Below are 14,419 nucleotides of genomic sequence, written 5' to 3'. Positions count from 1 at the left end.
TTTTATCTTCCGTGAAAAACTTCACAGGTATGGTATTAATTTTTCTATCTCCCACCGAAAATTTAGAATTGAGCTTTAAATTTCTTTATGTCATTCTGAAATAAAGAAGTGAAGTGGAAGATTTTTGTTTTCTCTGGAGAAATTAGAATTGAAGTGTGTTCTTTGGTAATGTTCAGAAGAGAACTTGAACTTTCCTTGACTTCGTTGAGAAAATTTAAAATTGAACTAGAACTTTTTATCTTCCGTGAAAATATTCACAAGTATGGTATTACTTTTTCTATCTTCCATCGAAAATTTTAGAATTGAACTTTTAATTTCTCTATGTCTTTGCGAAATATGGAACTGAAGTGGAAGATTTTTATTTTCTCTGGAGAAATTAGAATTGAAGTGTGTTCATTAAGAAAATTCAGAAGAGAACTTGAACTTTCCTTGACTTCGTTGAGAAAATTTTAAATTGAACTAGAACTTTTTATCTTCCGTGAAAATATTCACATGTATGGTATTACTTTTTCTATCTTCCACCGAAAAATTTAGAATTGAACTTTAAATTTCTTTATGTCCTTGTGAAATAAAGAACTGAAGTGGAAGATTTTTATTTTCTCTGGAGAAATTAGAATTGAATTGTGTTCTTTGGTAAAATTCAGAAGAGAACTTGATCTTTTCTGTCTTCTAAGAAAAATTTGGAACAGAACTTTAAATTTTTTTCATCTCTATGTGAAAAGTCGGAACTGAATTTAAGAAAATTTTAAATTGAACTAGAACTTTTCATCTTCCATTAAAATATTCACAAGAATGGTATTACTTTTTCTTATCTTCCACCGAAAAATTTAGAAATGAACTTTAACTTTCTTTATGTCATTGTGAAATAAAGAACTTAAGTGGAATATTTTTATTTTCTCTGGCGAAATTAGAATTGAATTGTGTTCTTTACTAAAATTCAGAAGAGAACTTGAACTTTTCTTCACTTCGTTGAGGAAGTTGTAAATTGAACTAGAACTTTTTATCTTCCGGGGAAATATTCACAAGTATGGTATTACTTTTTCTATCTTCCACCGAAAAATTTAAAATTGGGCTTTAAATTTCTTAAAGTCAATGTGAAATAAAGAACTTAAGTGAAAAATTTTTATTTTCTCTGGAAAAATTAGAATTGTATTGTGTTCTTTGGGAAAATTCAGTAGAGAACTTGAATTTTTCTTCACTTCATTGAGAAAATTTAAAATTGAACTAGAACTTTTTTTTTGCCGTGAAAATATTCACAAGTATGGTATTACTTTTTCCATCTTCCATCGAAAAATTAGAATTGAACTTTAAATTTCTTTATGTCTTTGTGAAATGAAGAACTCAAGTGAAAGATTTTTGTTTTCTCTGAAGAAATTAGCATTGAAGTGTGTTCTTTTGTAAAGTTCAGAAGAGAACTTGAACTTTTCTTCACTTCGTTGGGAAAATTTAAAATTGAACAAGAACTTTTCATCTTCCATGAAAATATTCACAAGTATGGTGTTACTTTTTCTATCTTCAACCGAAAAATTAGAATTGTACTTTAAATTTCTTTATGTCATTGTGAAATAAAGAAGTGAAGTGGAAGATTTTTGTCTTCTCTGGAGAAATTGGAATTGAAGTGTGTTCTTTGGTAAAGTTCAGAAGAGAACTTGAACTTTCCTTGACATCGTTGAGAAAATTTTAAATTGAACTAGAACTTTTTATCTTCCGTGAAAATATTCACAAGTATGGTATTACTTTTTCTATCTTCCACCGAAAAATTTAGAATTGAACTTTAAATTTCTTTATGTCTTTGCGAAATGAGGAACTGAAGTGGAAGATTTTTATTTTCTCTGGAGAAATTAGAATTGAAGTGTGTTCATTGAGAAAATTCAGAAGAGAACTTGTACTTTCCTTGACTTCGTTGAGAAAATTTTAAATTGAACTAGAACTTTTTATCTTCCGTGAAAATATTCATAAGTATGGTATTACTTTTCCTATCTCCCACCGAAAAATTTAGAAATGAACTTTAAATTTCTTTATGTCTTTGTGAAATAAAGAACTGAAGTGGAAGATTTTTATTTTCTCTGGAGAAATTAGAATTGAAGTGTGTTCTTTGGTAAAATTCAGAAGAAAACTTGATCTTTTCTATCTTCTAAGAAAAATTTGGAACAGAACTTTAAATTTTTTTCATCTCTTCGAGACAGATCTGAACTAAAGTGGAAAATTTTTATTTTCCGGGAAAATATTCACAAGTATGGTATTGCTTTTTCTATCTTCCACCGAAAAATTTAGAATTGTACTTTAAATTTCTTTATGTCTTTGTGAAATAAAGAACTGAAGTTGAAGAATTTTGTTTTCTCTTGTTAAATTAGAATTGAAGTGTTTTCTTTGGTAGAATGCAGAGGACAACTTGAATTTTTCTTCGCTTCGTTCAGAAAATTTTCAATTTAACTAGAGCTTCTTATCTTCAGGAACAATATAAACAAGTCTGGTATTGCTTCTTCTATTTTCCTCCGAAAAATTTAGAATTGAACTTTAAATTTCTTTATGTCTTTGTGAAATAAAGAACTTAAGTGAAAGATTTTTGTTTTCTCTGGAGAAATTAAAATTCAATTGTGTTCTTTAGTAAAATTCAGAATAGAAATTTAACTTTCCTTCACTTCATTGAGGAAACTGTAAATTGAACTAGAACTTTTTATCTTCCAGGAAAATATTCACAAGTCTGGTATTGCTTTTTCTATCTTCCACCAAAAATTAGAATTGAAATTTAAATTTCTCTATGTCTTTGTGAAATAAAGAACTGAAGTGGAAGATTTTTATTTTCTCTGGAGAAATTAGAAATGAAGTGTGTTCCTTGGTAAAATTCAGAAGAGAAAGTGAATTTTTCTATCTTCATTGAGAAAATTTAGAATTGAACTTTAAATTTTTTATTTTCCGTGAAAATATTCACAAGTATGGTATTACTTTTTCCATCTTCCATCGAAAAATTAGAATTGAACTTTAAATTTCTTTATGTCTTTGTGAGATAAAGAACTTAAGTGGAAGATTTTTGTTTTCTCTGAAGAAATTAGAATTGAATTGTGTTCTTTGGTAAAGTTCAGAAGAGAACTTGAACTTTTCTTCACTTCGTTGTGAAAATTTAAAATTGAACTAGAACTTTTTATCTTCCATGAAAATATTCACAAGTATGGTGTTACTTTTTCTATCTTCCACCGAAAAATTAGAATTGAGGTGTGTTCTTTGGTAAAATTCAGAAGAAAACTTGAATTTTTCTATCTTCATTGAGAAAGTTTAGAATTGAACTTTAAATTTTTTATTTTCCATGAAAATATTCACAAGTATGGTATTACTTTTTCCATCTTCCATCGAAAAATTAGAATTGAACTTTAAATTTCTTTATGTCTTTGTGAGATAAAGAACTTAAGGGGAAGATTTTTGTTTTCTCTGAAGAAATTAGAATTGAATTGTGTTCTTTGGTAAAGTTCAGAAGAGAACTTGAACTTTTCTTCTCTTCGTTTTGAAAATTTAAAATTGAACAAGAACTTTTCATCTTCCGTGAAAATATTCAAAAGTATGGTATTACTTTTTCTATCTTCCACCGAAAAATTAGAATTGAACTTTAAATTTCTTTATGTCTTTGTGAAATAAAGAACTGAAGTGGAAGATTTTTGTTTTCTTTGGAGAAATTAAAATTGAAGTGTGTTCTTTGGTAAAACTTAGAAGTACATTAAGAAATTAAATTGCTCTAGAATGGTCTTTGAAAAGTATTTCTTAGTGTTGAGGTAACCAAAATGCTGTAAAGTACAGTTGTGGATGAAAAAATAAGTACTTCAAGTCGGAAAATGGGTTTAGGAGGGACATTAAGAAAGTAACTTGCTCTGAAATGGTCTTTGAAAAGTATTTCTTTGTGTTGAGGTATCCAAAAAGCTGTATGGTCTAGTTGTGATGAAAAAGATAAGTACTTCAAGTTGTAAAATGGGTTTAGGATGGACATTAAGAAAGTAACTTGCTCTGAAATGGTATTTGAACATTATTTCTTGGTGTTGATGGATACAAAAAGATGTTAAGTATAGTTGTGGATGAAAAAAATTAGTACTTCAAGACGGAAAATGGGCTTAGGAGGGGCATTAAGAAAATAGCTTGCTCTGAAATTGTCTTTGAAAAGTATTTCTTGGTGTTGAGGTATCCAAAAACTTGTAATGTCTAGTTGTGGGTGAAAAATATAAGTACTTTAAGTTGGAAAATGGTTTAGGACTGACATTAAGAAAGTAACTTCCTCTGAAATGACTTTGAAAAGTATTTCTGGATGTTGAGGTATCCAAAAAGCTGTAAAGTATAGTTGTGAGGGAAGGGATTGGTACTTCAAGTTGGAAAATGGGTTTAGGAGGGATATTAAGAAAGGAACTTGGTCTGAAATGGTTTTTGAAAAGTATTTCTTGGTGTTGAGGTATCCAAAAAGCTGTAAAGTGTAGTTGCGGGTGAAAAAGATAAGTACTTCAAGTTGCAAAATGGGTTTAGGAGGGATATTAAGAAATTAACTTGCTCTGCAATGGTCTTTGAAAAGTATTTCTTGGTGTTGAGTATCCAAAAAGCTGTAAAGTATAGTTGTGGGTGAAAAAGATAAGTACTTCAAGTTGGAAAATGGGTTTAGGAGGGACATTAAGAAAGTAATTCGCTCTGAAATGTTCTTTGAAAAGAATTTCTTGATGTTGAGGTATCCAAAAAGCTGTAAAGTATTGTTGTGAGTGAAAAAGATAAGTACTTCAAGTTGGAAAATGGGTTTAGGAGGGATATTAAGAAAGTAACTTGCTCTGAAATGGTCCTTGAAAAGTATTTCTTGGTGTCGATGTATCCAAAAAGCTGTAAAGTATAGTTGTGAGTGAAGGGATTGGTACTTCAAGTTGGAAAATGGGTTTAGGAATGACATTATGAAAGGAACTTGTTCTAAAAGGATATAATAAAGCCATAAAAAGTGTTAAAAAGGGAGAGGTGGCTCTTTGGAGGGGTCCGGGGAGGGCGTTTGGGGATCCAGGGGCCCTTGAGGGGTGGGGTGGTCATATGGGAGCCCGAGGGGACCTTTGGGGACCGGGATGGGCCTTTGGGGGCCTGGGGAGGGTATTTGCGGGTCTGAGAGGGTCCTTGAGGACCGATTGGTCCTGTGGGAGCCCGGTGGACCTTTGGGGATCGGTTGTGGGCCTTTGGGGGTCCGGGGGGCCCTTGAGCACCGATTGGGCCCTTGGGGGCCCGGGGGGTCCGTTGGGGGGCTGGGGGGACCCTTGTGGACCGGGGGCGGACCTTTGGGGTCCGGGGGACCCTTTGGGGGTTCGGGGGTCCCTTTGGGAGCCCGGTGGACCTTTGGGGACCGGGTGAGGGCCTTTGGGGGTCCAGGGAGGGGGTCCTTTGGGAGCCTGGGGGACCTTTGAGGACCGGAGGCTTCCTTCGGGGTTGGGGTAGAGCAATCGGGGCCCTTTGGGAGCCCTGGGAGCCTGGGGAGTGCCTTTGGGGACTGGGGGAGGGCTTTTGGGGGTCTGGTGGACCTTTGGGGACTGAGGAGGGCCTTTGGGGGCTCGGGTATGGCCCTTTTAGGGTCTGGGGCCCTTTGGGTGCCTGGGGGACCTTTGGGGACCGGGAGAGGGCCTTTGGGGACTGGTGGAGGGCCTTTGAGGGTCCAGGGGGGCCTTTGAGCACCGATTGGGCCCTTTGGGGCCCGGTGGGTCCGTTGGGGTTCTGGGGGACCCTTGAGGACCGGGGGAGGGCCTTTGGGGTCCGGGAGGGCCCTTTGGGGGTCTGGGGAGGGTCTTTGCGGGTCTGAGTGGGTCCTTGAGGACCGTTTGGTCATTTGGAAGCTGGGTGGACGTTTGGGGTTAGTTTGAGGGCCTGTGGGGGTCCGGGGGCTCTAGAGCACCGATTGGGCCCGTTGGGGCCCGGTGGGTCCGGGGGGGTTCTGGGGGGACCCTTGAGGCCCGGGGGAGGACATTTGGGGTCCGGGGTGCACGTTGGGGGTCCGGGGGTCCCTGTGGGTGCCTGGGGGACCTTTGGGGACCGGGTGAGGGCCTTTGGGGGTCCGGGAGGTTCTTTGGGAGCCTCGGGGACCTTTGGGGACCGGAGGCTTCCTTCGGGGTCGGGGTAGAGCAATCGGGGCCCTTTGGGAGCCCTGGGAGCCCGGGTAGGGCCTTTGGGGACGGGGGGTGGGCTTTTGGGGGTCTGGTGGACCTTGGGGGACTGGGGAGGGCCTTTGGGGGCTCGGGTATGGCCTTTTTAGGGTCTGGGGGCTCTTTGGGTGCCTGGGGGACCTTTGGGGACCGGGAGAGGGCCTTTGGGGAAAGGTGGAGGGCCTTTGAGGGTCCAGGGGGGGCCTTTGAGCACCGATTGGGCCTTTGGGGGCCCGGTGGGTCCGTTGGGGTTGTGGGGGACCCTTGAGGACCGGGGGAGGGCCTTTGGGGTCCGGGAGGGCCCTTTGGGGGTCTGGGGAGGGTCTTTGCGGGTCTGAGAGGGTCCTTGAGGACCGTTTGGTCCTTTGGGAGCCCGGTGGACCTTTGGGGACCGGGTGATGGCCTTTGGGGGTCCGGGGGGCTCTTGAGCACCGATAGGGCCCTTTGGGGCCCGGTGGGTTCGTTTGGGGTCTGGGCGATCCTTGAGGACCGGGGGAGGACCTTTGGGGTCCGGGGTGCCCTTTGTGGGTCCGGGGGTCCCTTTGGGAGCCCGGTGGACCTTTGGGGACCGGGTGAGGGCCTTTGGGGGTCCGGGAGGTTCTTTGGGAGCCTCGGGGACCGTTGGGGACCGGAGGCTTCCTTCGGGGCCGGGGTTGAGCAATCGGGGCCCTTTGGGAGCCCTGGGAGCCGGGGGTGGGCCTTGGGGGGCGGGGGGTGGGCTTTGGGGGGACGGGGGGCCCTTGGGGGCCCGGGGAGGGCCGTTGGGGGCTCGGGTCTGGCCTTTTTAGGGTGGGGGGCCCTTTGGGGGCCGGGGGGCCCGTTGGGGACCGGGTGAGGGCGTTGGGGGTCGGGGGGAGGGTGTTTGGGGGTCCGGGGGGGCCCTTGAACACAGATTGTGCCTGGGGGGGCGTGGTGGGGCCGTGGGGGTGCGGGGAGACCCTGGAGGACCGGGGGTGGACGTTTGGGGTCCGGGGATCCCTTTGGGGGTCTGGGGGTCCCTTGGGGACCCTGGGGGACCTTTGGGGACTGGATGAGGGTCTTCGGGGATCCGGGGGGTCCGTTGGAAGCCCAGAGAACCTGTGCGGCCGGGTGGCTACGTTGGGGGTTGAGGTAGGGGGCGTGGAACCCGTGTGGGTTGGGGTAGAGCGATCGGGGCCCTTTGAGTTGGGGTAGAGGACCTCACAACACTGTTCAATTGAAACTTGTGTATTATAACGACCACACTTAAAACCTCTTCCAAAATCTCTTCAAAAATCATATTTTATAATGTCTCTAGCTGTTTCGTCGAAATAGTTCACTAAAATAGCTAAAACGGTTTCGCCCAAATAATCCCTAAACGGAATTTCAGCATGTTCCTTTTGTTTTGCATCTCTGCGCTAATGTATTTCAAATTATTTGGAAACCTTTCCCTACGCTAAGATCAAAACATCTGCCCGTGAATCAATTCTCTTGTTAGAACTCCAATTAATTCCCCTTCCATGTCAATCAATCAATCATGACATCATCTGTGATTTAACTGTTTCTCGGAGACTTTTCTCTTTGTAAATGCGAAGACATTAATTAACTTGACGTCATCTGTCAGACATTAATTAACTGTTTCCGGGAACCTCATAACATCTGGCTCGAATAACAATAACAAATACTATTTCTGGATCATAACATTCGCTGAGGGGCGTGCCAAAAACACACCTGAAGAAAGAGGTCATTGACCGATTACGCAATCATTCTCCCTAATGACTCTATGCCCATATTAGGAGTCCCGGTCGGAGCTTTAGGGTCATCTCTACTGCTTTGGGGGCATAATGCCCTCAGGCATATACCTTATATGCATATATCCCCCCTCTGACGCCCACTATTTTCCCAAATACATCCAATCACAGTTTTCATATAGTCGTTTTGTTCAACGAAGTTGAAAGTTCTGAAAATTAGGACTTTGAGGATGACAAACCCCCCACACCCCTCAGGGCAAGGGTTGTAAATTATGCCCTTGGGGCATATAAGATTTTTATAGAAAGCGTTGTCGTAGAAACTTAAAAAAGGATTCATTCAATTTGAAATTGAAAGGGCTAGCGCCCTTTTTAATAGTCGAAAGTGATTGGAGGGCAACTAACTCTCATGCCTACCATTTCCTCAAGCACATGCAATCAAAATTCTTAGATATCCATTTTGTTCAACGCAGTTGAAAGTTTTGGAAACTAGATCTTTGAGGATGATACCCCCCCCCAAACCCCTCAGAAAAAAGGGTTGTAAGTCATGCTCTTGGGGCATAGGCTTTTATAGAAAGCGTTGTCGTAGAAACTTCAAAAAAGGTTCATTCGATAGGAAATTGAAAGGGCTAGGGCTCTTTTTAGCAGGAGGAAGTTATTAGGGGGTAGCTAACCCCCTCTCACGCCCATCATTTCCCTTAACACATCCAACCGAAATTTTAACATAGTCGTTTTTTCAACGTAGCTGAGAGTTAAAGAAATTTGGTCTTTAAGGATGACAACCCCCCCCCCCCACAACCCTCAAAGCAAGGGTTGAAAGTTATGCCCTGAGGGCATATTAGGTTCTTATAGAAAGTGTTGTCGTAGAAACTTCAAAAGGGCTCATTCGATTGGAAACTAAAAGGGATAGTACCTTTTTTAATAGTCGAAAATGATTGGAGGGTAACTAATCCCCTCTCACGCCCAACATTTTCCCGAAAACATTCAATCAAAATTTCGAGATATTCAACATAGTACAAAGGTCCGGAAATTATATATCTTTTAGGATGACAAACCCCCCACAGCTCCCAGGGCAAGGGTTGTAAGTTATGCCCTGGGGCATATAAGGTTTTTATAGAAAATGTTGTCGCAGAAATTTCAAAAAGGGCTCATTCAATTGAATATTGAGAGGGCTAGTGCCGTTATTAATAGTCCAAAGCGATTGAATGGCGAATGCCCCCCCCCCCCCCCTCATTTCCTCAAACACTTCCGATCAACATTTTGATATATCCATTCTATTGAACGTAGTTGAAGGGTCCGGAAATTATTTTTTTTGAGTATGATAAACCCCCCCCTCTCCACCTACAGCCCTCGGGGCTTAGTTTGTAAGTTATGCCCTGGGGCATATAAGGTTTTTATAGAATTTGTTGTTGTAGAAACTTCAAAAATGTCATTCAATTGGGAATTGAGATGGCTAGTGCCCTTACTAATAGTCAAAAACGATTGGAGGGCAAATTACCCTCCCCCGCACCCATTATTTCCCCAAACACTTCGAACTAACATTTTGATACAGCCTTTTTGTTGAATGTACTTGAAGGGTCCGGAAATTATGTTATTGAGTATGACAACCCCCCACACCCCTCAGGGCTAAGATTGTTATATATGCCCCGGGGGCGTATAATGTTTTTATAGAAAGCGTTTCCGTAAAACCTTCAAAAAGGGTCATTAGATTGGAAATTAAGAGGGCTAATGTTTTTTTTAATAGTCGAAAGTAATCGGAGGGAGAATCATCCCCGCCCCATGCCCATCATTTCCCCAAACATTTCCCATCAACATTTTGATATAGCCATTTTGTTCAACTTAGTTGAAAGGTTCGGAATTTATGTCTTTGAGGATGACAGCCCTCCCACCATAGCCCTCAGGACAATGTCCTAAGTTATACCATTGGGGCATATAAGGTTTTTATAGAAAGTTTTGTCGTACAAGCTTCGCAAGGGCTCATTCGATTGGAAATTGAGAGGACTGGTGCCTTTTTATTAGTCGAAAGTGATCAGAGGGTAAATGCCCCCCCTCCCCCATGCCCATCATTTCTCCAAACACTTCCAATCAGAATTTTGAGATAGCACTTTTGTTCAGCGTATCAGAAAGGTCTTGAAACTATGTGTTTGAGGATAAATAATCCCCTCAGCCCTCAGGGAAAGGGTTGTAAGTTTTGCCTTGGGAACATATAAGGTTGTTTTTTTTATATAAAGCGTGGTTATATATACTTCGAAGGGGGTTTTTGGATTGGTGATCAGACGCTTTAGTGTTCTTTTTAAGAGTCAAAGTTATCGGAGGGCAGCTACCCCCTCCTCCCCACACACGTCGAATTGTCTCAAAATGCATCTAATAGATATTTTGATATAGCCATTCTATCCATTGTAGCCATTCTATAAATGAAAACCAAAACAAACAGAAAGTAAAATAAATAACAGAGTCAGACTGAAAATGAGGAGAAATTAATAGAGTAGGGTTCTAAACCCCAGGCTTTCTAAAAGCCAGAATATAATTTGTATTTTACTGAAAAAATACTTTTAAATATTTTCACTCTTATAACTTTAAGATATAAAAAAATAATTTAGATTTTAAGGAATAAATATCAGCATGTGTATATTAAACTGATAATGCATATTTTTCTCATTAAATTTATTTGATTTTTTTTCAGTAAAATGCAAATTATATTCTGGCCTTTAGAAAGTATGTGGTTTAGGACACTACTCATATTAATTTCTGCTCATTTTGAGTTTGACTCTGCTATTTATTGTAGTTTCTGTTCGTTTTGGGTTTCATTAATCCTTACCGGCGGTGCTGATCTTCGTTTCATTGCCCTTCAGCAAGGGTGCCGGCAGAAAATTTTCCAGGGGGGGGAGCCAAAATATCAGTGGTGGTTGGGTGACAGGGAATATATTTCAGGATTTTTTTTCGTAGAATTGAGTTTATTTTCAGACTCTTTTAGTAAAAAACACAAATAAAAAGAGCAGTGAAACTGATTGCAAAATGAAACAAAATATAGTAAATTTTAAACGACAAGGATTCCTGACAAAAGGATTACTTTATTTAGTCAATAACATATTTAATTATTATGCATTTAATTATAAAAGAAAATCAAACTCTAGCCAAAATTACAGAAAGATTTATTGCTTCTGTTGATTTAAACAAATGTTGGCTTGCGTTTTTGCAATTCCTATGTCTTTAAATAGTTAACAGAAGTAGCAGAGATACTCAAAAATCATCCTGCCTGCATAGGTACCACGTATTGATTTTATAACGGTAATTCTAAGTGTACTTCTTTCATAACGGGACAGTTATCCCTCCCTCTAACTTCAATACCTTATATATTCAGACATTAAAAAAAAAAAAAAAAAAATAGAATAGCGAAAGAAAAACTAAATTTAAAGTTACTATCCATCTGTCAAATAAACCCTCTTTAATTTTAGTGTCCTATTCAACTAAGTAAAAAGAACAGGTTAAAAAAAAAATGTCATAATAGAATCTTATCAAATAGTTTGTGATAAAAAAAACTGGAAGTAAGAAGTGACTTGGACCAGTATTCACCAAAACTAAAAATGCAATTCTCATGACAATTGCTATACCGCCAGTATTGGCTTTTTATGCTGCTTCTAAGTATATAAAATTCTTTCAGTTTATTGTTACCCACCCAAAACCAAAAACCCAACAAAATTTGCCTGATTTTTGGAAAAAGGCGAAACACCCCCAAAAAAGCAAGCGATCTTATTGAAAATCCTTTTATTAGACACATCATATAAGAGAACCCTTCCATAGAGGTTCCATGCTCCAATTTTCAACATGTGGAATTTTGCATTTTTTTTTTCAGAAGAAACATCATCGATGCATGTTTATTTGTTTTGTTTTTCACAGGGGTGATTCTATCAAACCGAAGGTCCAAAATTGGGAGGGAGCTCAGTCAAACGTGAATTTAAAGGTCTTTTTTAAGTGACCATACAGACTGGGTCACGGGAAAGTCTTGTTTTCTTGCTATTTTAGGGCACCAAACCACGACTTAACCCCAAAGAGGACGAATTTGCAATTAATTTAGAATTCTGAGAAGCTAATTGATTTAAAGCATCAATAACCATATTTAAGGCTTCCCAGTTGCAAAAGAAGTAATGCCACACGGTGGCAGTACTGGATTCAACCAAGTTGATTCGCTTTATTTGTAATGAAAATAGGCTATATTTGATGATTTGTAATTGCGTATCAGCTGTAATGAGGGGGGAGTCATTGTTTAGGTGGGAGTAGGGTAGATTCCTACCCTAGATTCCTACCCCGCTAGGTAGATTCCTACCCCGCCAGGAAATCTCTTTGGGATGGCAAATACTGTTAGGTACTTAGTTTTCAGCAATTTTAAATGGTGTCATTTCTTTTTCTATTTATACGAAGGAGCCTACTTTAAAGTACCTTACTTTTGTTGAAAAACCTTTTCAATTTTTTCAATTATACTTCATGAAACTGTAAAGTTTCGTGAATACAATACTTTTGGTAACGCAGAAAAAACTATCAATAATTCAATGATCTCTGTTTGGATTTTGAGGGGTAATCGAACAGTTTGTAGTAACGAACTATAAGTAAGGAGCATCCCGGCTCAATAGTAACCTATACTCTAAAAAAGGGAATTTTGATACCAATAGATGCATCAAAAGAATTGCTTATTATGCTGATTTCAAATATATAAGTTTCATTAAGTTTAGTTTTACCCATCAAAAGCTATGAGCCTGAGAACATTTGTCTGATTTTTCAAAAAGGGAGAGAAAAATCCTCTGGAAGTCATAAAATTTTTATGAAAACCAAACCATTTGATTCAGCAAATCAAAGAACCTACTGTAAAGGTGTCAAGCTCATATCAGCAAAAATGTGGAATTTTGTAATTTTTGCCAGAAGTAAGATCACGGATGCGTGTTTATTTGTTTCCTTTTTTCCATGGGGGATCGTATCAGTTCAGTGGGCCTGAAACGTCGAGAGAGGGCTGATACTAACGGAAATAAAAATTTCTAGTACCCTTTTTAAGTGACCAAAAAAATTGGAGGGCAACTAGGTTCCCTCCCGCGCCACTTTTTTCCCAAAATTTTCCAATCAAAATTTTTAGATAGCTTTTTTCTTCAGCATAGTTGAAACGCCCCATAACTATCTGCTTAGAGATAAAATGATCCCTCACAGCCCCTGGGGAAAGGTTCTTAAGTTAAAACATTTACCTATTGTTTTATTTGTTATTTGGAAGTATGCACACATTTTTCGAGTGGGGAGGGGAGGACGAATTTTTTGGTGGAAGGATTTTGCATGGGGAGAATTTTAGAATTTTCCATGGAGAGAGAAGTTCCCAGAGGGTGAAATTTCCAGGGAAAATTTTGCACTGGGTGAATTTGACAGAATTCCTGTACAAAATTTCTTTATATGTTTTGCTTTTTCTTTATCAATTCAATTTTAGCCGTGGAGATGTTACGGGTAATTGTCCGGGCTAAGTTTTCGCCAGGATTGAATTGCCCAGAGGATATTTATGTGGGAAGGGAGATTTTTCCGTGGAGTAAGAGCCAAGTATTCTGGCGTTATTTTAAAAAACGATCAGAAGTTAAAAAAAAACAAGTTTTTTAAACTGAAAGTAAGGAGCAACATTAAAACTTAAAACGAACAGAAAATAATAACGTATATTAGGGGGAACACCCCCCTCCTCAACACCTCGGTCTTCGCGCTATAGTTTATAGCTTAGATTTAATGAAGCTTAGAGACAAACATTTTTCTAAAGGCAATGGAAAAAGTATGTCAATTAAAGCAAAAGTATATAAATATGAAAAAATTAATTAGATAGAAAAAAAAATACACAAAACAATAGCCTACTTACAAAAACTAAGATATAAACTCCCAGCATTTCGTTCTGTTGAGCAATGCCGAGGCGTTGGACGGATATTTTTTAACAATATCGACAGTTTTGAACTTGGTTATCAAAACCCAAAATATGTAATGCCTTTAGACTTAATTTCGTATAATAAGTAACGTATTATCAAAGTAGTTTGTTCAAAGTAAAACATTGAAACTAAAATGAAGAAAATCAAATATAAATTTTTAATTCAACATTTTTAAAATACCAAAAACCAATATATTTGACACCTTTATACTTCAGAAGCGTAAATAATAAATTCTTTTTCAAAGTGACAACTAGATAAATACGATCAGTTCTGGAAAAAAAATATAATAAAACACAAAAATACGTATCCGCTCAGGGGGAAAATACAAAAATTCCCAGCATTCCGTTCAGGGGAAATATTTCTGATTATAGTGTGCTTCATATATCAGCTCGTGGGTACTCTTGCAATGCAAGCAAAAGTTGGCGGCATATTTTTACCGAAATTGCCCCTTATTAAGTTGTTTTCCTTTTGTTTTCTATAATTAAACGAAATTTCTTGTATACTAATATCTGCACTAATTACTAATTAACAAATACATATTTAGGATCACCATAAAATGCTGATTCTTTGATTTAATGTTATCAATAGTTAGACTCTCATACTTTCGTTATTGACAAGGATCGTTATTTACTTACCATTCGTT

Source organism: Artemia sp. Qi Xiang Cuo, chromosome 13 (genome assembly GCF_049724085.1).
Source record: "Artemia sp. Qi Xiang Cuo chromosome 13, ASM4972408v1, whole genome shotgun sequence".
NCBI classification, from domain to species: Eukaryota; Metazoa; Arthropoda; class Branchiopoda; order Anostraca; family Artemiidae; genus Artemia; species Artemia sp. Qi Xiang Cuo.
This window is presented reverse-complemented; position numbering follows the sequence as displayed.